The 23,483-nt window shown below is 40.9% G+C and overlaps 1 protein-coding gene and 1 long non-coding RNA gene across 21 annotated transcripts in view; both read right to left on the reverse strand.

Annotated features, from left to right (window-relative positions):
• The window catches only part of THRB (thyroid hormone receptor beta), a 461,170-nt gene that overhangs the window by 430,579 nt on the left and 7,108 nt on the right, over positions 1-23,483 (reverse strand). The gene's annotated exons all lie outside the window — the stretch shown is intronic.
• On the reverse strand, positions 12,654-21,043 carry LOC146397219 (uncharacterized). The gene is made up of 2 exons (XR_014822514.1): positions 13,808-21,043; positions 12,654-13,694 (listed from the first exon to the last, which is right to left on the reverse strand). It is a non-coding gene; the product is annotated as an uncharacterized LOC146397219 (long non-coding RNA).

Raw genomic sequence — 23,483 nt, forward strand, 5'->3', positions numbered from 1 at the left:
TCCATCCCTGGGCTTGCTCAGTGAGTTAAGGATCCGGTGTTGCTGTGAGCTGTGGTGTATGTAGGTCACAGATGCAGCTCAGATCTGGTGTTACTGTGGCTGTGGCATAGGCTGGCAGCTACAGCTCCGATTCAACCCCTATCCTGGGAACCTCCATATGCTGCGGGTGCAGTCCTAACAAGAAAAAAGAAAGAAAGAAAGAAAGAAAGAAAGAAAGAAAGAAAGAAAGAAAGCAAGGAAGGAAGGAAGGAAGGAAGAAAGGAAGGAAGGAAGGAAGGAAAGAAAGAGAAAAAGAAATTTTAAAAAATGGTTAAAAATGAAAAACTTGTCAGCAGCCAAGGACTTGGGATCAAAGGCCAAGACACAGGCCTATTAAAATGATAACCTCAGACAAATTAGCTCCCCATCTGGGGGCCAAATTTTGCTCCCTTGAGATTAAGAAAGTTTGAACAAATGATCTGTCTCTTTCCAGTCTGACATTCTAGGAGACGCATGGTCAAATGTTACAGATAAACTTTTTTTGTTTTTTAAGCTAGCACACCAATGCTACATGGTGACACCCAGTGACTCTGGGATGGAGTCCTCTTATTTTCAAATTGTCCTGTATTGTTGATTTTGTAAATAATAAGGATGTTATTCCTTTGATAAATAAAAAAGATAAAAAGAAAAAAAGAAATGGGTAAGGGGCTCACAAGCCGAACACTTTGGTACACACATTGCACCTTGAAAGTGGGTTAACATTTATTTTATTTGACCTAAACAAATCAATCCAAGAAAAAAAATAAATCACACAATTGACAGCCACAGTCCTGGAATAAAGGACTCCAGCCCAATAGAACAGACTCTTGTTATGAAAAGTAGATGGTTTTCCTAAGAAAAGTCTCAGACATTTTTGGAAATCAATGGAACAATCGCCTGCAGCATCTGGGGAGCAAGTTATCGCTACAATCACACCCGGGGCCAAACTATTAAGTGTCAGAAAAATACCTACGCGATTAAAACTGTTTCACAGGAATAAGTGGCAAAGAAATCAGATTACTTAAAGCCTCAAAATCCAAACAGAACAAAACACATTTTCAACTGCTACCTTTGGCCCTGTGTCTAAAACAAATGCACTAAATCCCACTTTGCATGAGCCCTATAAAATAGGGAGGGGAGAAAAAGTCTTCTTTCCTCCTGCCCAGATTCCTCCCCTGGAACCAGCGAGCTCTCCCGCTGCCAATGAGAAGTTTCCTCGAGGTGCTTTTTAAAGAGCATTGAAAGGCGGCAGCAGTGACCCAGAAGCCTGGGAAAAATACCCGGTTTCTCAGACTACCAGCCCCACCCCCTTCTGGGCAAGGCACCCAGCTGAGTGGAGCTAGTCCCCAAAGCTGATCTGCTTCTTTGCATGAGCAGGGACAATTTTCCACCCACACTGTGCAACTCTGCTCCAGACACGGCTGTCAGGTTACACAACCTGGCTTCTCTCCTGGACAGAGGGGGGAGATACCCACTGGATCTCTTGGGGCTCTGCTATTGATCAAGGGATTGCTTTGGCCTGAGGAGTAAGAACATGGGGCTGGCTGCCTTCTGCAGCAGGGGCCAGTTAAGAGGGAGGAAGTATCTGAAACCTTAAAAAAATGCTAAATGGATTAAGATTTCTGCACACACTAGTGTATGTGGGATGGATGGCCAGTGGGGACCTGCTGTATAGCACAGGGAACTCAACCCCAAATTCTGTGATAACCCATGTGGGAAAAGAATCTGAAAAAAAAAATGGATATGTGTCTGCATATAACTGAATTACTTTTCTGTACTGCAGAAATTATCACAATGTTGTAAAATCAACTCGACTTCAATAAAACTTGAAGAAATGAAAAAAAAAAGATTTTTGGCTGATTTTCTTAGTAGAAAAGTGTTGGAAGGACGTGGGAGAGGGCTCTCTTCACTCCATCTCATTTTAAAACTTGATGATAATCTTTAAAGACCTGCTGATAGGATCTTTTAAAAGGCACAAGTAATTATGTGACTGCTACTTGAAGCGAATTTAAAAGAAAAATATGCTGCTTGGACAATTTTCACTGTGATTAGAAATTGCTTCAAAAAACAAACTTGATTTGGACCTAGAGTCTCATTGTGGACAAACTACTTCCCAAGAATTAGACAGATTCTGGAGCTGGCAGTCAGCAAGCATTGCCAACTATTTACTAAGTATTAAGGAACATGCATGGGTGCAGAACTCCTTAGGTAGGTCACACTGCCACCACACAGGACACCGATGAAGTAATCTGTTAAATGGCATCTATTAAGACAGAGTTATTGACACTTTAAAAATGTGCAAGAAAACCTGTAAGAAGTGGTTACATTAACCTGGTAAACATAGCACCTTTGAACACAAATGCACAAAGATAAATCTAGGTCATTAAATTTTCGCCGAAATGATCAATGGTGATGATAATCTTAAGTCTCATCTTAATATTTTAATTTACCTAATATAATATTGTTACTTTGGTTTTAATTCACATTTACCTGACATATCTATTTCCAATCCATTTCACTCAAAATTTCTGAGCCACTGTGTCTTAGGTACGATGCTTATAAACAGTATGTAGCTGGAGCTCAAATTTTTGTGCAATCATTGTCTTCAAACGGGAGAATTTAGCTCATTTACCTTTATTGTGGTTAAATATACATTTGGACCTATTTGAATCATCTCTTTTTTTGTTGTTATTTTCTATTGAACACACATCTTCCTTGGTATTTTTTTTCTCTTCTCTCCTGCTATCTATTGAATTGATTGACTGAACTTTCTTCATTCCCCTCCACTGGTTTGGAAGTTATTCTATTTCTATAGAGGTTATCCCCAAATTTGTATAGCAACCAAAATCTAAAGAAAATCTTATCTCTATCCTTCTCTAAAATAATATGAATACTGTGGAAGATATTACCTCCATTTCTCCTGCATCCCATGCTATTACAGTGCAATAGTAAGCTCTATATTATTGTTTACAAACACTCCTCAAAAATTGTTACTATTACTATTGTTGTTATTGTTTTATCAACAGTGCTTATTTAGATTTCCCATTATGGTTACCAATTTCTTTGCTCACTGTTTTTCCCTGAAACTTATACTTTTTTCTTGGTTCAATCCTCTTCTTATTCAAGCATATATTTTAGTAGTTCTTTCAGCAAAATTAATTAGCCTGCTTTTATTTATCTGAATAGATTTTTATTTATCCTCAGTTTGGAGTTCTCCCTTAGTCACTATAGAATTTGGGATTAAAGATTCTGCTCAGCATTTTGAAAATCACATTCTGCTGGTATCTAGCATCTATTATTGCTGAGGGAAGGTTAGCCGGCTGTTTGATGATGGTTACTTTGCAAGTAATGTTATCCCTACCCCCTTCATATTTGATTGGCTGCTTTCTCATCAGGATGGGTCTTGGTTTGCATTTTGTTTTTAGTTATGCTGTCCAGGACTTGGGGTTTTCCTTTAGTCTGAACCTCCAAGTCCTATCCGTATGCTGGGAGATTTCATTACTATAATCTTCAAGCTCAGTCATTTTTTTCTCATGTGTCTAGTCCATTCTTTCAGTAGACATTTAAAAAAAAGGGTTTTTTTTTGTTTGTTTTTGCTTTTGTCAAATTTATATTTGCCCATAGTTTGAAGTATTAAAGTTTTATAAGATTTGGTATGAAAAAATTATCTCCCAACTCTTCCTCCCTAGAGATAACCACTTGGAGCACTTTCATTTATTTAAGGAAAAGAAGGCTTTACTTCCACATTTATGATAACATGACTGCATCATGCGACATTTAAGTTTCAGGCAGTAACTAGTTATTCCCCATGAGTGAAGAGGAGAGTCAGCTCACCTGTCTCTGTGCCTTTGCGCACCCTTCTGAATTGGCTTATGGTGGGTTCTCTCTGTTCATTTTTCCTGTTTTCTCTTCCTGATACTTCTCTTGTTCAAAGGTTGGGCTGACTAAATCGATCCTTTAAGTATCTTGCTCTTTTTATTTCTTCTTCTATTTACTATCACCATTTTTCCTTTTCCTTCCCGGAGATTGTCTCAGTCTCCTTTTACTTTGAAGACTGATAAGGTGGGATATAGGTCAGTATAATCAGTACCCCTAATTCAGTATCTTTAGGTATCCTTCTTGGGCTGTTCAGATTTCCCAGAAAAATACTTTTTTCAAATGATTTCCCAAAAAGGGAAGGCCTGGGTGCTAGGGTTCTCGAAACCCAGTGGGGTGGGAGACCTGTGCCCACTATGCATACATTTACCTAATTCACACACGTGCAAAGAGACACCCACAGTTTTGCCAGTCTGGCTATTACCAATTCTTCAAAACAGATCAACCAGCACCTCATTGGGGAAGTTCTCCATGATATCCCCAGTAGACACCAAGTCTGAGCTAGCTCAGAGAACCCAGAGTATTCCTCTATCTTAGCAGGTATCCCCCTGCCTCTCTAGCTGCCTGGTTTGACATCTATCCTCCTCCAGAACCAGTTCTATCTATTTTAGATTTATTGACTCTTGACACAATTAATCTAGCATATAATAAGCTCAATACATTCATGAGTTATTAATTAATTCCAGAGGCAGCCCAGTTAAGGGAGTTGCTCATATATGCAAGAGCCGCAGATCTGGGAAAGCACTTTAAGTAAACTCCACTGTCAGAGGCCTTTGGCATCAACATTAGTCCTACTCCTGGCTGTGGAACTTCCCAACAAAACACAACACCCCAGATAAGCTTCTCTCCTCGGCTGTCTGGTAGTGCTTATCAAATTTGTCCAGGTATATCAGGCAAAGCATTTAACTGACTTCTTAGGAGTATAATGAAATACCTCTGAAAACAATCACTCTTGCTTTAAAATGTTAAAGTTTCATAAACATGCAAAAATCATACCATATTGTTACTAAGGAAAACTGAGGTATAAGGAACCAGGCTAAAATTGCTACTGGATATGAGAATATATTTTGTTGACTTCTTTACAGGAAAGTGTTGAAAAATAGCAAGCTATGAGCAGGTGTCTGTGCTGGTAAAGAGTGAGGTATGAGTGAAAAATAGGAAACAGTTTGGGTACTTAGTTTTATGCTCACCTTATCTATGACAAGCAGAATCTTTGAGGATCTGCATAAATCTTCTAGGAAGCAAAGAGGAAATAACCAAATCATTTGATGAAGACTGACTCTGACTCAGCCGAAGTCAATGTTTTACACAGTCATACAATTTTAAAGTGAGACTATCAGTTAGTCCAGCCTCCCCTTTGAGGTGTGGATGCTATCTGTGACTGTCCATATAGAGGGCCATTTAGGTTCTAGGAAACACCCCCAAAGCTGAGACCCTAGCACTGTTCCTGGACCCCCTAACCGACAGGTAGTGATCCACACTAACACTATCCACCACTCCTAGTTTTGAGTATCACAGAGGTCTACACATCCAGATGCAGGCTAGAGGCTCTATAAATACTATCTCTTTTGACTCTTTGGAATAACCCTATGAGAAAATGATTTTGTCAATTTCAAAGATGAAGGAACCAAGGCACAAAGAAGTTAGGGATGTCGCTCGCAGCCAATAAGCAGAGAGGAGGCAAAAATGGACAGGCAGTGTCATGAGGTACTTATGAACATGGGCACCAAGTGGCTGCCTGAATCTGAATCCCAGTTCTACCACTTACTAGCTATGTGACCTTAGGAAAGGTGCTCAACCTCTCTGTACCTACTTTAAGGTTTATAAGGATTAAACAAGCTAATATGTGTAAAGCATTTGGAGAAGTGCCTGTACTTAGCACCAGAGAAGTATTTGTTAAATGTATGAAAGGATGGCAGAATTATGAATCAAATCCAGGTTTATCTAGTTTCAGTGTATACACTCTTCAATATGTTAATCTCTCAAGTGTTGGGAGAAAGTTACTACATCCATGAAGTTTTTCTCTTCTCCATATGCTCTTCTTTCCTCAATGGCCCCTTAATATTACTTGGTTTCCAGGATTCTTTCCATCCTTCTGGCTTTTGACCCAGCTGAAAGCATGGGATGAAAAACTGCTTCCATAATTCAGGAAATCACAGTAAACTTCCAAGATTTGAGCAAGGCTGCTCTTCTAACACAGTAGATTATCAGCATCACCTGGGATTTTTATTCCAGATGTAAATTCCAATTTAGACCAATTAAATCAGAAACTCTAGGGATGAAGCCCAGGAATCTGTATTTGGACAAGCCCTCCAAGGGATTATGATGCAGATCAGGTTTGAGAGCCATTGTCTCATGTTCTCACTGATCTTATGGCCACAGCAGAGGTCGAGGCACCACACTGCTCATCAGCTCATACCATATTGATGATTAATGGGCTACCTGAATTTGGGCCTCCAACATGTATCTAATGTAGCCCTGTGGTTTTAAATCCTCATGCAGGCCTTCTTGATTTGGACTCACTCCTCCAGCCCCTCAAGATCTCCTTAAATCCACACTCTGTTGTTGGGTGTATTGGCTGAACCCTCCAGCTCCATGGCCCCTGAACATTTGATAAGCATGTCATTTCTGTCTCCATGGTGTCACCCACAACATCCACACAAGCTGGGGCAAAAGGCCAGAGGTTCTTGGCAGATGCTCCTCCTCCTGCCTGACATTAATCCATGAAAACATCCTGTGCATATGGTTGTTCAACTTGTGAAATTTTCTAACTATTATCTACCTGTATATCCCCATTCTGTCCAAGAGGAAACCATGAGATACAAGCTTTGCTCTAAAACTCTGAATAAAAGAGAAAAGAAAATTCCTTATGAGCAGAGCAGTTTGGGATACTCTTCTTGAATTTACCTTTTTCCTTCTCCTTCTCCCCCAACCAAGAGAAAGTGGCCTGGAACCTGGCATACTGAAAAATTTTCACATTAAACACAGAGCTCTTAGACCAGTTTAATTTTACACCAATAACGTCTTTTCCAGGTATTCCCACTCTTCATTATTGTCCTACATGACAGGCTTTCTTAAAACCGGGAATTTTTTTTACAGAATTGGAAAGTGAAACTCAGAGAAGTAAAGCAAGTTTTCCTAAGATCATGTCAGCTAGTTTAGTGGGGACACCCATATTTATATTGAGGTCTGTCCTAAGTTCACACCTCACCTGCTGTGTTACATTAATACTATTAATACTTTCGTAGCTGTAAATGGTAGGACAATTAAAGAAGATGTTCATATGATTTTTGAGACCTTCTTAACCCATCCTTTATTCCAGAGAATACTAAATTCAATTACTGATGGTCAAAACAACACATGACAGCTGCCAGAAAGGTAACGACAGCTGCCAGAAAGGTAACATCTTAAAACAGCTACAGGAACCCAGCACTTGGTTCCCTTCTACAAGAATCCTTTAAGTTATAAAGACATTATCTGGCCACAATTCATTCTATCCTGAAGAATATGAGCCGCTACCAAGGAAGGACAACTATTCAATGGGCTAAAACACAAAGCCAGTTGTCTCCCACTGCTCTCTCTGCCAGCCTTCACAAAGTCAAGTTCTGGACTTATTGAAGAAAGTGATTCATCTCTCTATGGAAGGAATGCCAAAACCAACTCTATAAAAGATTTCTTTCTTCACATCTTTAATTCCTGAGGACCTTACAGTCACTTGATATAATGTAAGCCATTATTAGCTTCTAGGTATGGTAGACGGTTGAGTAACAATGGAAGGAAACACTTTTCAGGTCTTCTCACAGGTGGATTTTAAGGGAGTCCAATCAAACTGACAAAGACATCGTTTTACTTGATGAAATAAGACATACAGGTTCTGTTGACCTTCCAACTTCAGTTTTGCACTGTTGTAACTTCTTTCCCAAAATTTCTATCTTCCTAGTTTGGTAGACTCAGCAGAAGCTTGGCTTGATTCCCCATCTGCCTTATCTTCTCATATACAGTCAATTTCCTTCTTGTTCTCCATGTCAAGGGGCTGGCCAAAGCTTCCTGAGAGGGTGAGTATTGCAACTGAGAAATAAAATAGACCATGAAGTCCAAATGATAAGTTACACAAGTAAACAGAATTTTGCCATTTCAAAATATAACAGAAATTACTGTCTTCAATTTTATTTTAAGAACCTAGCATGTTCTTGAAAGAATTCCAACAATTTTGTTATTTCCATTGTTGAAGTACTATTAATAACGTATTTATAGATCTGAGTGTCAGGACTCAGAAAACCAAAGAAACAATGCAAAAGTTCACTGAGTGCTTTGTTTTGTTTGCTATTATACCAAGCTCACCAATCTGAAAACACTTTTACATAATCTCCTAGACTTCCAAATGAATTTTCAGATTTACTATTGAAAAGAAAGTGAACAAGTCTTCAGAACAAGTACAGTATCTCTTCAAAAGCACAAAACTCAAGCCAAAGGCAACATAATGGGACAATGTCTTGTGGATTTAATCCTCCTTAGGTATGGACACAGGATTAAAATCAATACTTGATACTTAGGCCATCACTCCTAATTGTTATTCCATAGCAGACATTATTAATCAATCGCAACACTCTACTGCCAAGATCAAACACCTCAGCCATCCAAACCTGCTTGAGTTGGCACAAAACTATTTGACCTTCTAGGCTCTGACAGATCTACTAGAAGTTGTAGGATTAATGGCTACTGTTATGATTCAGGTTTCTTATGTAGAAAAGAAAAAGCTACAATAATTCAAGTACACAATACTTTCAGCAAAGATTCTGTCTTTGAAACTTCATTTAAAAAAAAAAAATCTCTGATTTTTGGATGGAACGAAAGATTGCTGCAGACCATGCATGCTATGCATAGCTGGGTGTGGAAGTGGAGGGACAGGGAGGGGTTCAAGCCTTAGACATTTGCACAAGGGCACAGCTGATTTAACTGTGTGGATTTGTAGCAGATTGGTGCATGTTGAAACATTCCCTTTTCTTACTTACTTGAAAAGTGTCTATATGAACTCTGTCCAAAATGTTATAGACAGAAGAATGACTTAACACCATGAACTGTACTTCTTAATTGAAAGAACGTAACATCTATGATACATCACAAAAGAAAACCACTACATGGTTTTCAGCTAGTGTTCTAAAAACGAAATGTTCTTTTTGGCACGGACCTCAAATTTTGTCATGTTCTCATTGGTCCTGAGGGCAACAGTGCTACTTTATACAAGTGTAACCATCATATAACAAGAAGTGAGAGCCTGAAAATAATGGATTTTTTTTCAATCAAGCAAAATATTGCTAAAAGTACATTATGACAAATAGGAATAACTGCAAGTTGATATTATTCAAATTAATGTTTTATTTGTTTAAGTAAAAACACAAGTCATGGAAGAAAATCAAACCACAATATTGAGGAGCTGCAATTTATTCCAGTTAGAAATCATTAGATGTAATAAGCTGTTATAAAGTGTTACCATTTAGAAAAACTCCAACATTCTTTCTCATATTGGTTTCAAATGATATATATTTAATATATAGCCAACATATGTTCAAAATACATATGTTCATATATATTCAAATTATATCATTTCAAAATAGATACATAATTATCTATTTTCAAAAAGCTGTGCACTAGCAAAAAGTTTTAAAACAAAGAAATAGGATAGTTTTTCTTTTTTTTAATAAGCAAAATCACAGACTTTAACCCCTATCCCTGAGAAGGAATGCTAATTTTCTCACCTTTTACAGCATGAAAAATTATTTTTTAACTTTCCCCGCAAACGCAGCATTCTTAAAAAATATAGACACCATCATTTTTTTCAATTTTAATAAAGTGAAGCATCTACAGAGTTGACATACTTATAAAAGAAAATAAAATATTTTCAACTGTTTCTTAAAAGCACATTTGGAGTCATGTGTCATGAGATACTGCTCTGGACAACACCCATGGCATCCTTCCAAGGTGTCACTTGGGTACACAGTCATGTCATCAAAATCGGAGGCCCTGCAGACGAGGTTGGGAAAGGGTCTGAAAGGTTGGAGGGGAAAAGCTCAGGACCTGCTCTGCAGGGCAAAGGCACATTCATGGACTCATCCCCTGGCACAGATCCTGCCTGAAAGGTTGCAAGCTCTGTAACCATGCCTCAGCTTGGCATTAGCACCCTTCTTCACAGAGCAGGGCCTCACCTCCAAGGACTAGTTCTTTCTCACACGTGGTGAAACTGGATTCTACCTGATGTTTAATATCTTGAGAAGGATTGATGCTGCAAACTCAGACGAGAACGCTCTGGCTCTGGAAAGCCTCATTATCTACATCTCTTTTACACTCACTAAGCCTTGCGGCCTTTGAAAAGTAGATTTTTTTCCCCCCCGAAAACCAACTGTATTTTTATAGGACAGCAATAAACAGCCTGAAAATGAAATTAAGAAAGCAATTCCATGTACAATAAGATTTTTCATTTTTATTTTGTCTTGAGTCTCTCTGATGGAAGCTGGCAACCACTGAAACCATAAGTTAAAAGTAAAAAATTTACTTTTCAAAATCTGCAAAGCTAAATGAGAGTTAAAGAAATGTAAATGATTAAACTTCCAGATAATTTTTTGCAAATTGCTAGCACTCACACTTCTGAAGATGTTAAAATTGTAAACAGGGCTGCCACTTTTGGGACTCCCTGTACCTCTCATAACCTGGGGATTTTTTTTTTCAGGTCAAAATTATTATTCCCTTCCAGCTAACAGATGCTCTCCCATCAGCCCAGAGTTGTATTTTCACAATTTAAAATGAGTTTTTCTTTGAAAGTATCTTTTCCAAGATTTTGAGGTATTCTCTGATAGAGCATTGTTTTTTGAAACTGAATGTGAAATTTAAATGCTTATTATCACTAATGTGCAATTGAAATATTTTTTAAAACTCATATATTTTACCTGTTCAGGAATCTGAATAAGGAAATATAATCTCACCATCTCTGGGAGAGTCAAGGGGCCACACTTCATCTAATGCATGTGCTCCAGGTTTTATTAAACAAAAAAACTGATAAATACATATTTAAACAGATACATTCATTTGTGGGAGGAAGACTGTTTGCTTGCTTTTTTTTTTTTTAAATCATAACGCCAGCCAGAATTCTATTTTGCTATCATGACTCAGAACATACATATAAGGGGGGTGTGTGTGTGTGTGTGTGTATGTGTGAATTTTTTAATGAAATATTTCTAATACCTTCTATTCTAGTCTTTGTTGCTTAAAACTCTTGCTGATTGTGATTCCTTATGTGGATTCAAGGCCCACTGATATGCTGATTACCAAGTCTGAAAAACAATAAACCAGGCATAATGGGGTAGGCAATATCCATCAGGTTTACCCACTATCTCTTTCATACACTGGGACTGCATATTTTTACTTAAGGAGAAGTACAAAATGCAAGCAGAATAAAAGCTCATCTCCCACTGCAGTCAACTCCCTGGGGAGCTTGCAGAAATGCATATTCTGGTTGGGCTGGTCTGGGGGCAGCAGGCTCTGAGAGGTGGGGGTGCAGAGGAGCAGGTGTCAGGGGATACACACCAAAGCACAGCCACACCAGGCCTCACTGCTCCCTGGGCAGGTGGGGACCACCTCAGGGTTCCCACGGGCCACACACTCCCTGTAAAGGAGCCGTCCTCAGGGGCTCCATCACCCGCCCTCATCCTCTCCTCTGTGATCTGTGCTCCCGTGTCCTTCCTCCACAATCAATCCTCACCCCCCAAAAGCAGGAGCGAGGTCACCCTGTTCCTGACTGCTTACATGCCCCTTTGGAGGGGGTTACCTGAAAATGTGAGCCCCAGCTCTGCCAGTCTCGACAAAGCAGGAACAGCAAAGGTGATGCTGACAAACAAGAACGCAAAAGATTTATTCACATTTCAGGCACTTGTTAAACTGTGAAACCGGCTTGTCAAGGTGGACCGCACTCACAACATACTTCTGAAGGTGACGGCGCTAAATCCTGGAGTTCAAAGCGGGATTCCATAGTTCTAAAGCATTTAGTCAGAATTCCCACCCTGGGAAATACGGAGCAGGAATTTTAACGACCCCTGGTGAGATACCGGCTTTCTACACTTCCAGCTTCCAGAAGCTGAGGTGTAGGGGACTGATAAAACGAAAACAGTCTTAGTTTTGGTGAGGCTGTCTTCTGTGTACTCCTTGGGTCTAGAGTACTCCCTACTGTACCTGAGCCTGTCCCTGGCACATATTTGGTGTTGGGTATGTGTGTGGTAAGAGAGGGAACGCATGAACATAGGTTTTAAATGACACATCTTACTTTATTGGCTGATTCACTATTACAATATTTGCTTTGTTGAACTGAGCAAGGGGGCTCTAAAAAGGAGGCAGGAATGAAAAGTGCCTATTTCCCAAATTGCAGCTGTTCATGAGGTGGATGGAGAGGAGGGAGAGGGAGAGAGAGAGACAGACCAAGGCAGTGATTCTTAACTCCTGTTTGGACTAGGACATGGACAGGTGGAATAGGAAGTAGATCTGGGTATGCCTCTGCCACTCCCATGAGAACTAGGATCATAATGAAGGGCGACTATAATTGATGAGGAACTTGGGGGAGGCAAGGATTAAGACCTAGAACTTAGAACTGAAGGTTTAAGGCAGTGGTTTTCAATGGGGACAATCCCCTGGGGATGCCAGGGGAAGCTTGGCAATCAATGTCTGGAGAGTCTTTTTCTCCCTCCCTCCCTCCATTCTTTTCCTTCCTTCCTTCCTTTTCTTTCTTTCTTTCTTTCTTTTTTTTTTTTTTTGTCTTTTTACAGTTGCACCTGTGGCATATGGAAGTTCCCAGCCTAGGGGTCGAATCATAGCTGCAGCTGCCAGCCACAGCCACAGCCACACCAGATCAGAGTCTCATCTGAGACCTACACTACAGCTCATGGCAATGCCAGATCTTTAACACACTAAGCAAGGCCAGGGATGGAACCTGCATCCTCATGGGTACTAGTCGGGTTCTTAACCAACTGAGCCACAACAGGAACTCTGGAGATGTTTCTGATTATCATGACTCAGGGGTGGCGTTCTAATGGCTTCTAGTGAGTACAGGGCAGGGATGGTGCTAAACATTCTGTCATGCACAGGGCAGCCCCCACCACAAAGAATTCTCTGCCCCCAAATGTCAATAGTGCCCAGGCTGAGAAACCATGCTCCTGGGGGACCAAAAAAGCCTGGGAGAGCCCAGAGCAGATGCTATCAGGAAGGAAAACGCACCCACCAGGACCAGGAGGCCATCACAGACAATGAGCAAGGTCTCAGAGAGAACAAGGAGAGATGAGGCTAAGGAAGGGGGTCAGGGGCTTGGCTGTGCACCCTGTCTTACCAGATCTCTCTCTAGTTGATCCTGAACCATCTGCTGGTGGGGTCAGCTCCACCTCTCCAGATGAAGGCAGACTATGGTGTGTGAGAACCCAGCAGAAGTCTGAAAGAGGCCAGTGGTCCTTGGGTAGAAATGAGGATTACAGGCTGCCCTCCAGGGTATCATGCCACTGACAAGAAAGGCTGCCTGGTGCCCGACCCCATCCTCATCAGCACCTCTTCAGTGCCCACCAGCTTGTCTTCTGACTGCTACAAACTGCATTCTCTTGCCCAGAGGTGTGTTCTTGGCTGGCCAAGAAGCAGTCCTGAAATGCCAGGACATGAATTGCTTCTGTAGGCAGTCTTCAGGCACCACTCTCCTGGGGGTGTTTTCTTCACCTTCCCCCTAAAAGAACTTGCACTTGAATTCTCATCTCAGGGTCTGCTTCTGGGGAACCCAACTTTTTTTTTTTTTTTTTTTTTCCCCCACTGTACAGCAAGGGGGTCAGGTTATCCTTACATGTATACATTGCAATTACAGTTTTTCCCCCACCCTTTCTTCTGGGAACCCAACTTTAATGGTGAGTCTTTTGAAGGAATACTGGGCTGGAGACCACTTGATCCTCAAGTTCCTTTAATGTGAGACTTCTCTGGGTCCACAGCAGCCACCTCTTAAGAGGTGCTAATCTGCCCATTTCCAGGTCCTGAGTGCAGAATCACTGGGACTCTGAGCCACAGGCTCTCAACCCACTTCTTTCAGACCACCATAAACCCAACTTCAGCCACACTCCTCTGTCTCCCAACGAGGGAACGGGCAAAGCCACATCTTTTGCTCAAGGCTGGCAGGGAATGTGGGCACAACCCCCGTGAGTCTCAAATGCCCCTGAAGTCAAACTTCTACAAGAACTCAAATAAGTAACACTCTACTCCAAGAAGGGGGGGTCTTATTCCAGTGCTGAGAAGAGGCAAAGATGAAAACAACAGCTGCCATAGTTCAAATGAACTTTAATGAATTACCAGTGGGGTTTAAAACCACAGAATAGCAAAATGAAACAGCTATTTTCAAAACTCTGCTAGACAAAGAGAAGTGAACTGTAAATCCCCTCAGGGTGATGTTAAATCACTCTTCCCTGTACTGGGAATTCTGAGATGCTAAAAATCTCAAGAAAATGCTAGGAGCTTGAGGGACTCCATGTAGCAAAGCGCACCAGGGGTTCCACACACCAGCAAGAGGTCTGCAAAGAGCAGCACAGCTGACACTTTCCAAGAGCCTCAGCCTTTTCCTGTGGCCCTGAAGGAACCTGAAGCCATAGCTGAAGAACTCCCACTGCCATACAGTTGGCAATCAGGCACCAAGCTTAGGATCTACTCAGAAGTTACCAGGCCAGGGATTGAACCCACACCACAGCAATGACAACGCTGGATCCTTAATCCAGTGAGCCATGAGGGAACTCTCATAGTCAGCCATTCTTAAGGATGCTTCTTCATAAATCCTCAGAAGGCTTTCTTCTTGGATTGTGGATGTTTGCTGGGTTTCATCTTTGCAGAGAATATCCACTTGGGGGCCCTGATTTCTTGCCAACTCAGGTGAGGAGACAGGAAGACCTATCTCAGTTCTTACGTATGGAGACGTTTTTTGGTTTGTTTGTTGCTGTTTTAAGGGAAAAGAACAGCAGAGCTTTTCTGCAGGACAAACTATTCCCTTATTTATAATGCAGGACAGCAGCGCCTTGTAAGTGTATATTCTGGTTCATCTAAGGACACACGGTTGTTCATTTTAAAATTAGATTCATCCTGATTATATGAAAACAGCCTGCGTGTGGTTGGTAAAAACAGAAGGAAAGCATACTCAGCACCTACCTGCTGGCCCTGCCTTTTAGACTCTACCAAACTTGTTCAACACACAGCCCCTGCCCTCCTGGAACTTCCAGTCTAACAGAGAAATATCCATCCTATTGACCACTGCAAGGTTTGGACACTGAACTGTGAAGAAACCCACACAGTAGTTACTAAACATGTAAGGTTGCCTTTGGATGAAGGGGTGAAAGAAACTGTCATTAAGGGGCCATGTTTCAGTGGGGCAGAGCCAGAGCTAATTCGGATCTCAATCCCAGTTAACTGGGGCAGGATTTGGGGAACGCCTTGAATGAAGGATATTGGAAAGCTGAGTTGAAACAGAAGCAGGAAAACATGAGCATTGGACTTTAGGAGGCATTAGTTTGATTGTGGACAGCAGAAGAGCAGTAAAGCAAGAGAGGGGAGTAGATACTATGAAAAAAGGAAGTAAGCTTCAGCATCACATTCAATTCAAGTGGGAGAGGAAGATGGGTCACTGAACATCTATTATTATTTCCCACCAACCCTGAGGGTTCCTTAAGTTCCATGAATGACCATGGAACGCATCAGTTGAGGCTGAAAAATGCTAGGACATCTACAAAAAGGACACTGTTACCAGTCAACACAGCTTAACAATTTAAAACTGAAACAAACAAACAAAGAAACAAAAACTAATGTTGCAAAATGATCGAAGAAATATGGAGGCTGACTCCTGGCTCTCCCTCTCTGATTTCCTGCCTTTTGGACAATCAAGCTCCATTCTTCCAGGGTGCAAGTTTACCTAAGACAATCAATTTTACAACTTTTGTAATAATAAGATGATAATAAAATTGTTTTCCATGCATTGGGTACTTGCCAGGCACTTTGGACTGGATTAGCAGTTTATAACCATTACCCCATTTAATGTCCTCCACAATGCTGTGAAGTAAGTACCGATGTTACTGTCATTGCACAGACAGGGGTGACTGAAGTTCAAAGCGGTAAAGTAACGTGTTGGAGAGACAAGTTAGAAGGAGGCAAAGCCAGGCATCCAACTCAATGCCTGTCCATCACCCTACCCATAACTCCTAATCTCTCTCCAAAGCCCCAGCTCTCAACTAATCCAGGACCCCGGATTCCCAGTTTCCACCTTCCCCACAACCCCCCTGGCTATAAGGGAAAGGGGTATCTCTTCTTCTGCTCTGCAATAGGACTTTAAAATATGACATTACTGGAGTTCCCTGGTGGCCTAGTGGTTAAAGGTTACAGCGTCGTCACTGCTGTGGTGTGGGTTTGACCACTGGCCTGGGAACTTCTGCATGCCATGGGTGCAGCCAAAAAAAAAAAAAAAAAGAACATTACTGGTGCCCACAATGCAGGTTACTCAGCCCCATAGATCCCAGTAATGGGCCAGGAAGAAGTTGGGGATTGCTGAATTATTTCTTCTTTATGGTAGAATAGCAAGAATCAGCTGGATTCTGTACCTGAGGGGGGCTTATAAGGATTAACCTCATCATACCACAAATTTTAATTTTCAAAAATATTGCAAAATATCTTACAAAAATAGATTGGTGGAATCAAAGACAACCCTACCTAGGGTAACATAAAGGCAAACAATTATTTTTTTTTCCTTTTCCATGTCCCTAGCATGATACTTCTGAGCACTGGTTCTTTTTACTTCTTAATAATCCAAAACACATGTGAACTTGGTATTTCCTTATTTCTCAGAACAAGACACTTAATAATAATTAAATGATATGTTTTCAGAAAGGCAAAATATGCATAGTTAGAAGGAAAGCTGGGGCTTGGGAGAGAGATTAGGAGCTTCTTTGTCCTTTTCACTTACCTTACTTTTATTATTCCTGCCTGTCTCACATTTCCTTCACAGGACAGACTTCCATAGCACTAGCTGAATATTTGATCAAGCATGTTTATAATTTGGGAGGAAAACAAATACCCTTTTTGACGAAAAAAGATGGTTACCCATTGTAGTAAGGAATGATAAGTAGAATAAACACTAGGAAAATTGCTATTTTTAGTCAAGCTATTATGTAATGAGTCATTTATTTAAACAGTCTAAAGTTGTGTAAAATGATGCCAATGAAAATGGCTTCAGTACCTCTGTCAACACACCAAGTATTGGTTCTGGCCTCTGCTTCCTGACATCTCTACTTTAAATTCGTTTCCTTTAAAAAAATATATAGCACATGAATGACATGCCAGTAATACCAGGATCAATCAGCAAGCCCTCAATACTATGTACACATTATGGCCCACAGAGATCTATCAAGGAAATCAAAGTGATGGTCAAACTAAAAGGAAAAACCAGGTCTAGCCAGATTAAAGATGACCCATAAGAGTGAGCAGGAAGTGAGAAGACAGAATTGGGTCAGCTAGGAGGGTGGTATTGCTCCAAAACCCAGAACTGGGTTACCTCACTGCTATTGCGATGTTTCCAATCACTTGCCAATGCCTCCAAAAGTACCAAGGCAGGGACGTGAGCAGGAGAGCCTCACAGAACTGAAAAACAGAGTACAGCAAAGACCACTCACTGCCCCCCAAGTATTCTGGTTTCCCTTTCACAGCAAAGAGGCATCACAGGAAAGCAGCAGTGAGGCAGGTACTGAATTTCCCATCCTGCTTCATTTAAGTGGGGGCACATGAGTGTTCTCACCAGAGGAAGTGGAACAAAATGATTCTGTGTCACTTCCAAGGCCAGGCAGTGAGGAGGCGGGTGGGCTTCTGCACTCTCTATTTCCTTCTCAGATGTCTGATACAATGAAAACACGACCCTGGAAGCCTTGAGTTGGAGACCGAGGAGCCCAAGATCAAGGGAATCAGGACTCCTCAGAATCAACACAGCAGGGCCACCAGTTAATTAGGACCAGCAATGTTCAGCTCCATGTGGGTGAAAGATAAACTCCTGTTTTCAGCCACTGTGTATTTTTAAAATTTTATCTTAAAGTGTTGATAGTATTTTCCTAACCAATATATATATATGTGGCAAGAAAAAGGAAGTGTCTCAGTCACTTCAAGTTATGCACATAAATTATTTTTGCATAGAATTATAGGGTCACACTAGCGGCATGCAGAAGTTCCCAGGCTTGGGGTTGAATCAGAGCTGTAGCCACCAGCCTACAGCACAGCCAGAGAAATGCCAGATCCAAGCCACATCTGTGACGTACACCACAGCTCATGATAACACTGGATCCTTAACCCACTGAGTGAGGCCAGAGGTCAGACCTGTGTCCTCATGGATACTAGTCAGGTTCATTACCACTGAGCCATGATGGGAACTCCAGAATCATAGATTTTTAAGGTGAAAGTTGTATTGCCCAATATTTATGGCAGCTACTAGCCACAGGTGGCTACTGAACACTTGAAATGTAGCTGGCTGAAGTGGAGATGTGCTGCAAATGAAAAAGACACCCCAGATATTAAAGATTTAATACAAAAGAGTAAAACAGCTCATTCATACTTTATAATGATTAAATGTTAATAATTTTGGAATATTTTGGATGAAATAAAATATACTATTGAAATTATACTCACTGGTTGCTTTTTGCTTACTTATAATGTGGCTACTAGAAAATTTAAAACTACATATGTGGCTCACATTATATTTCTATTGGACTCCTGCTGGATCAGCAGGTGTTAGCAAACTACAACCTACCTTCTGTTTTTATAAATAAAGTTTTATTGGTACACAGTTATGACCATTTACATATTATATATGGCTGCTTTTGGACTACAGGGCAAAGTTGAGTAGTCCTGAAAAGCCGACCTGACAATATTTATTATATGGCATATTATAGAAAATGTTTGCAGAAAGTCTGTGTTGGATTATTAAGAAATAAGACCAGGGAGTTCCCGTCGTGGCCCAGTGGTTAACCAATCCGACTAGGAACCTTGAGGTTGCGAGTTCAATCCCTGCCCTTGCTCAGTGGGTTAAGGATCTGGCGTTGCCGTGAGCTGTGGTGTAGGTCGCACACCAATCCACGCGGCTTGGATCCCATGTTGCTGTGGCTCTGGTGTAGGCTGGCAGCTACAGCTCCGATGAGACCCCTAGCCTGGGAACCTCCATATGCCGCAGGAGCGGCCCAAGAGATGGCAAAAAGACAGAAAAAAAAAAAAAAAAAAAGAAAGAAAGAAGACCAATCAATGATAAGGAGTATCATACTAAGGACATGTAAAAGGAAAAAAAATAATTATTTGCCTTTATATTACCCGAGGTAGAGCTGTCTTTGACTCCACAAGCCTGCTTTTGTAACATATTTTGCAATATTTTTGAAAATTAGAACTTGCAATATGAAGACATTAATATTGGTACTGCCTGGACTAAGAATAACTTTGAAATCACCCAATTTATCTACTCTTACTGTTTCATGACTAAGGAAATTAAAGCTCAGATAAGTCAAGAGATGTGTCCAAAATATTTTTATTCCTTTTTTTTTTTTTTTTTTTTTTTTCGGTTGCATCGACTGTATATGGAAGTTCCCGGGTCAGGGGTCAAATCAGAAAAACAGCAGTGACCCCAGCCACCGCAGAAAAAATGACAGATCCTTAACCCACTGCACCACAGCAGGAACTCCCCTTATTCTTTTTTTTTTTTTTTTTTTTTTTTTTTGGCCTTTTCTAGGATCACAGCCGTGGCATAAGGGTCTAATCGGAGCTGTAGCCACCGGCCTAGCCAGAGCCACAGCAACGTGGGATCCGAGCCACGTCTGCATCCTACACCACAGATCACAGCAAAGCCAGATCCTTAACCCACTCAGCGAGGCCAGGGATCAAACCCACAATCTCATGGTTCCTAGTCGGATTCATTAACCACTGCACCACGAAAGGAACTCCCCCCCCCTTATTCTTAATTAGGTGGTATTTCCACAAGGCCACTATCATTCACTCATTGACTGATTCATAATACTCTCCACCCATCTCTAATTTTGATCATTAAAGAAATAAAATCTCTATCAGTTAAAAAAAATCAAAACTTAGTAGCAGAGAAATCCTTGGGTAATATTCAGCTACAAAGAGACTGCAAGATAGTTTTTAAATTAAATTTCATTTGAAAACACTTGATAGGGAACCTATCACATAGCCTGCTTTGAAATTAAACTTCAAATTCCCCAAATACAGAGCCAGCTTGCTAAACATATCCATTATTGGAATTTAATTCAAAAAAGTGAAATCTGTTTCCAAAGACTTCACAGCCACATATAACTCCCCCTTTTCCAGCAGTCAACACCTCTCAGTGTGTTATTCCAGAACCTCTAACTGGGCTCATCATTTCCAGTCTCTGTCCCACTCAAAACCCATCCCAAAAAACCCTTCTAAAATAAAACACTGTTGTGCTGGACATCTCTTGATCTCTTCATGTTGTCAAGATAAGGTCCACCTTCCTTATTTGGCCAGGGAGGTCTTTGACATGTGACTCCTACCTGCTCCTACAACCCCATTTACTGTCCTCTGCAAGGCCAACTAAGATCCCTGCAATTCCCCAGATGCTTCCTACTTTGACCCCCACTTCACCTGCCTGCCTACAGTGTTCTCACTGCCTACTCTCCCCACTCTAGACAATGGGACCCCACTGTACACCGTACCTACTCCATCACAGAACTTGTCAATATTGCGATTTTCTTTCTTTTGGCCGCACTCAAAGTGTATGGAAGTTCCCAGCCCAGGGATCAAATCCACAGCTGTGGCAATGCCAGATTCTTAACCCACTGCGCTATGCTGGGGATTAAACCTGGGCTTCAGCAGCCACATGAGCTTCTGCAGAGACCACACCAGATCCCTGACGCACTGAGCCACAGTGGGAACTCCTCAATATTGTGATTTATTATAATTGTTGAAGCATTAATTCTCCCACCATACGAATGGCTGATATTTAGGAACATTTAATTGTGGGTCAAGTGCTACATTATTTCATTTAATCTTCATGTGTTACAGATGAGGAAACTGAACACATGCAACGAAGCCAGGGGGAAGCCAAGATACGAATCTACACATTCCACTCTTTAGCCCTAGATCTTAACTCTATACCAGTGGTTTTTAGTGGGGGTAGTTTTGCCTCCTGTGAGACATTCAGCAGTATCTGGAGACATTTTTGATGGCTGCAACTGGAATGTGGGAGGAAGCTACTGGTATCTAGTGGGCAGAGGCCAGTGACGTTGCTAGGCACCCTGCAAGACACAGGGCAGCTCCTCACAGCAAAGAATTATTCAGTTCCAAATGTTAATAGTTCAGAGGCTGAGAAACACTGCTCTACCCTAAATTAACTCCTGTGGATTGACCCAAGAGACTCTGAGCATCTCCACAGCAAGGATTTTTAAATGTTCACCATGGTGTCTTGGCACCTACCATAGAGCCTGGTACTCAGTAGATGCTCAATGCGTATGTGATGGATGGGACAGATGGGTGGAAGGATGGGTGCTGGGATGGATGGATGGGTGGAGGGATGAGGGGATGGATGCAGAAATGGAAGGATGGATCAATTCCAGGAGCAAAGAAACAAGTTTACCTATTTTAAGGCTTGTTTTTTGTGACAACTTTGATAAAGATAAATCTGCGCACGCGCACACACACACACACACACACACACACACACACACACACACACTGGTAATTAACAGTAAATGAATGCGTGCAGGGCACATTCCAGGGGATGCCCTCACCTTAGCAACAACTTACATTTATGATTCTAGAGTGTGAGATCAAATTAATTCACCAAATGGCTAGAATTAGTTTTTCTAAAGAGTCCCCTTCAAGCACTACACTAGAGGATAAACTGGTATGTTCCTCATCCACACAGGCCACAGCTCAAATTGTTTTTTAAAAAGACTTTCTGAATAAGGCTCCCCTGGTTTCTTTTCTTTTAAATAAAAGCCAAATAACAAGAGAATATACAATCTCATGCTTTCCCCTGTTGTAACTACAATTCAGACATAAATTCATTATTCTAGATTTCCAGATGCTGGAGGTAGAGTAGAAATTACAATGAATCTTAGGTGAAGTTTTTAAGGGTAAACAAAAACATACATACCGGAAAGAAACCACTCTCTGGCTTCTGTAACTAATATATCTAAATACCAGAAATGAAGCCAAGAAAAGATATATTTCATGATTATAAGATTTTTAAAATACCAGCAATTTAGCCTGATTTTTACAGCAGCACAAACCCTTCAACAATGGCAGCGTTAATCAGTGCTGAATATGAACTGATAGATTTTCTACAGAAAAGCAAAAAGGTTCAGCTGTGGGGCTGGCTCCTTTGAGTTACTACTTATTACAAAATGTAGTCAGAAGTTAAAACAAATGAGACTAATTTTTAAGTGTAATACTCTCAACTATGCCTCACAACTTTGCATTGAACTCTGCAGTTTTATACAAGCACACACACACAACCAAAGAATACAATAACCAAATAAGTTTTGGTATCTGTCCTCGCTCTTGGAGATTCATAGTGCAACATAAGCATAAAAGCAGGCTCTGAACACACTTGCGTTAGGTTGTTAAACTCAGGACTTCCCATAGAGTGGCATCAATAAAAAGTAAAATCAGATGAGGATCTGCCAAAACATTCGGAAGTATGGAAAAAGGCTAAAAGTGGTGACAGGATTTGTAGCTGGGGACATCGGTGTGACTGGGGCATTTCTCACCATGGGAACCATGACTGAAGCCAGAGACAAGCTGTGCCTTTGTCACCGTAGGTGAGAACATGACACACACTTGTCACAGAGGCAGATTGTTCTTGTACAGACACGCAAGTTAGTGAGACGTTTATGCATAGGAGAGAGGAAAAGAAAAGGTTAACCCAAACTCAGGAATGTCACAATCACTGACATCAATCATGATTTTTGGAGCACCTATTCTGTGGAACCATTGTGGAAAATCTGGGAAAATAGTCTTAAAGGAAACAAAAGAGGGGCAAGTATAGCTGAACCACCTTGAGATCCACTAAACAACATGTCACAAGAGCCAGACCATTTAATGGGCTGCTGAATGTCATGATCATACATTTTGCCACTAAAACCATGACAATCTCCTCCAGTCTCCTCATCGTAGACACTCCTAGGCTAGGCCTTCACTAGAGTGGCACAAGTGTATTTCCCAAATTAAGAAGACATCTCTGCTTTCAATTAGCATTCCTTAGTCCAAGCTTTTGCTTTCGTCAGCTTATCACTCATGATGTTCTGAATGAACCCCTAAATTCTTGATCACAGAAGAGAAGCCATGTTCCTTGAAAGATCTTTTTTTTAGAACTAGGAATTTGAATGAGAAACTTAGTTCTGATCAATCCCTTCCTCGTTGTTATATGTGCCCTAACTATAGTTCACTATCAAAAACATGCATACACATACACATTATTATACATATTATACTGCTCTAGACATATTAGTTCTATATCATAATATACATATTATTGTGTGTTGTAT

Source organism: Sus scrofa, chromosome 13, assembly GCF_054392235.1.
Source record: "Sus scrofa isolate SSC_HxYL_T2T_F1_AM1 chromosome 13, Sscrofa_HxYL_maternal_Yorkshire_Landrace_v2.0, whole genome shotgun sequence".
NCBI lineage: Eukaryota > Metazoa > Chordata > Mammalia > Artiodactyla > Suidae > Sus > Sus scrofa.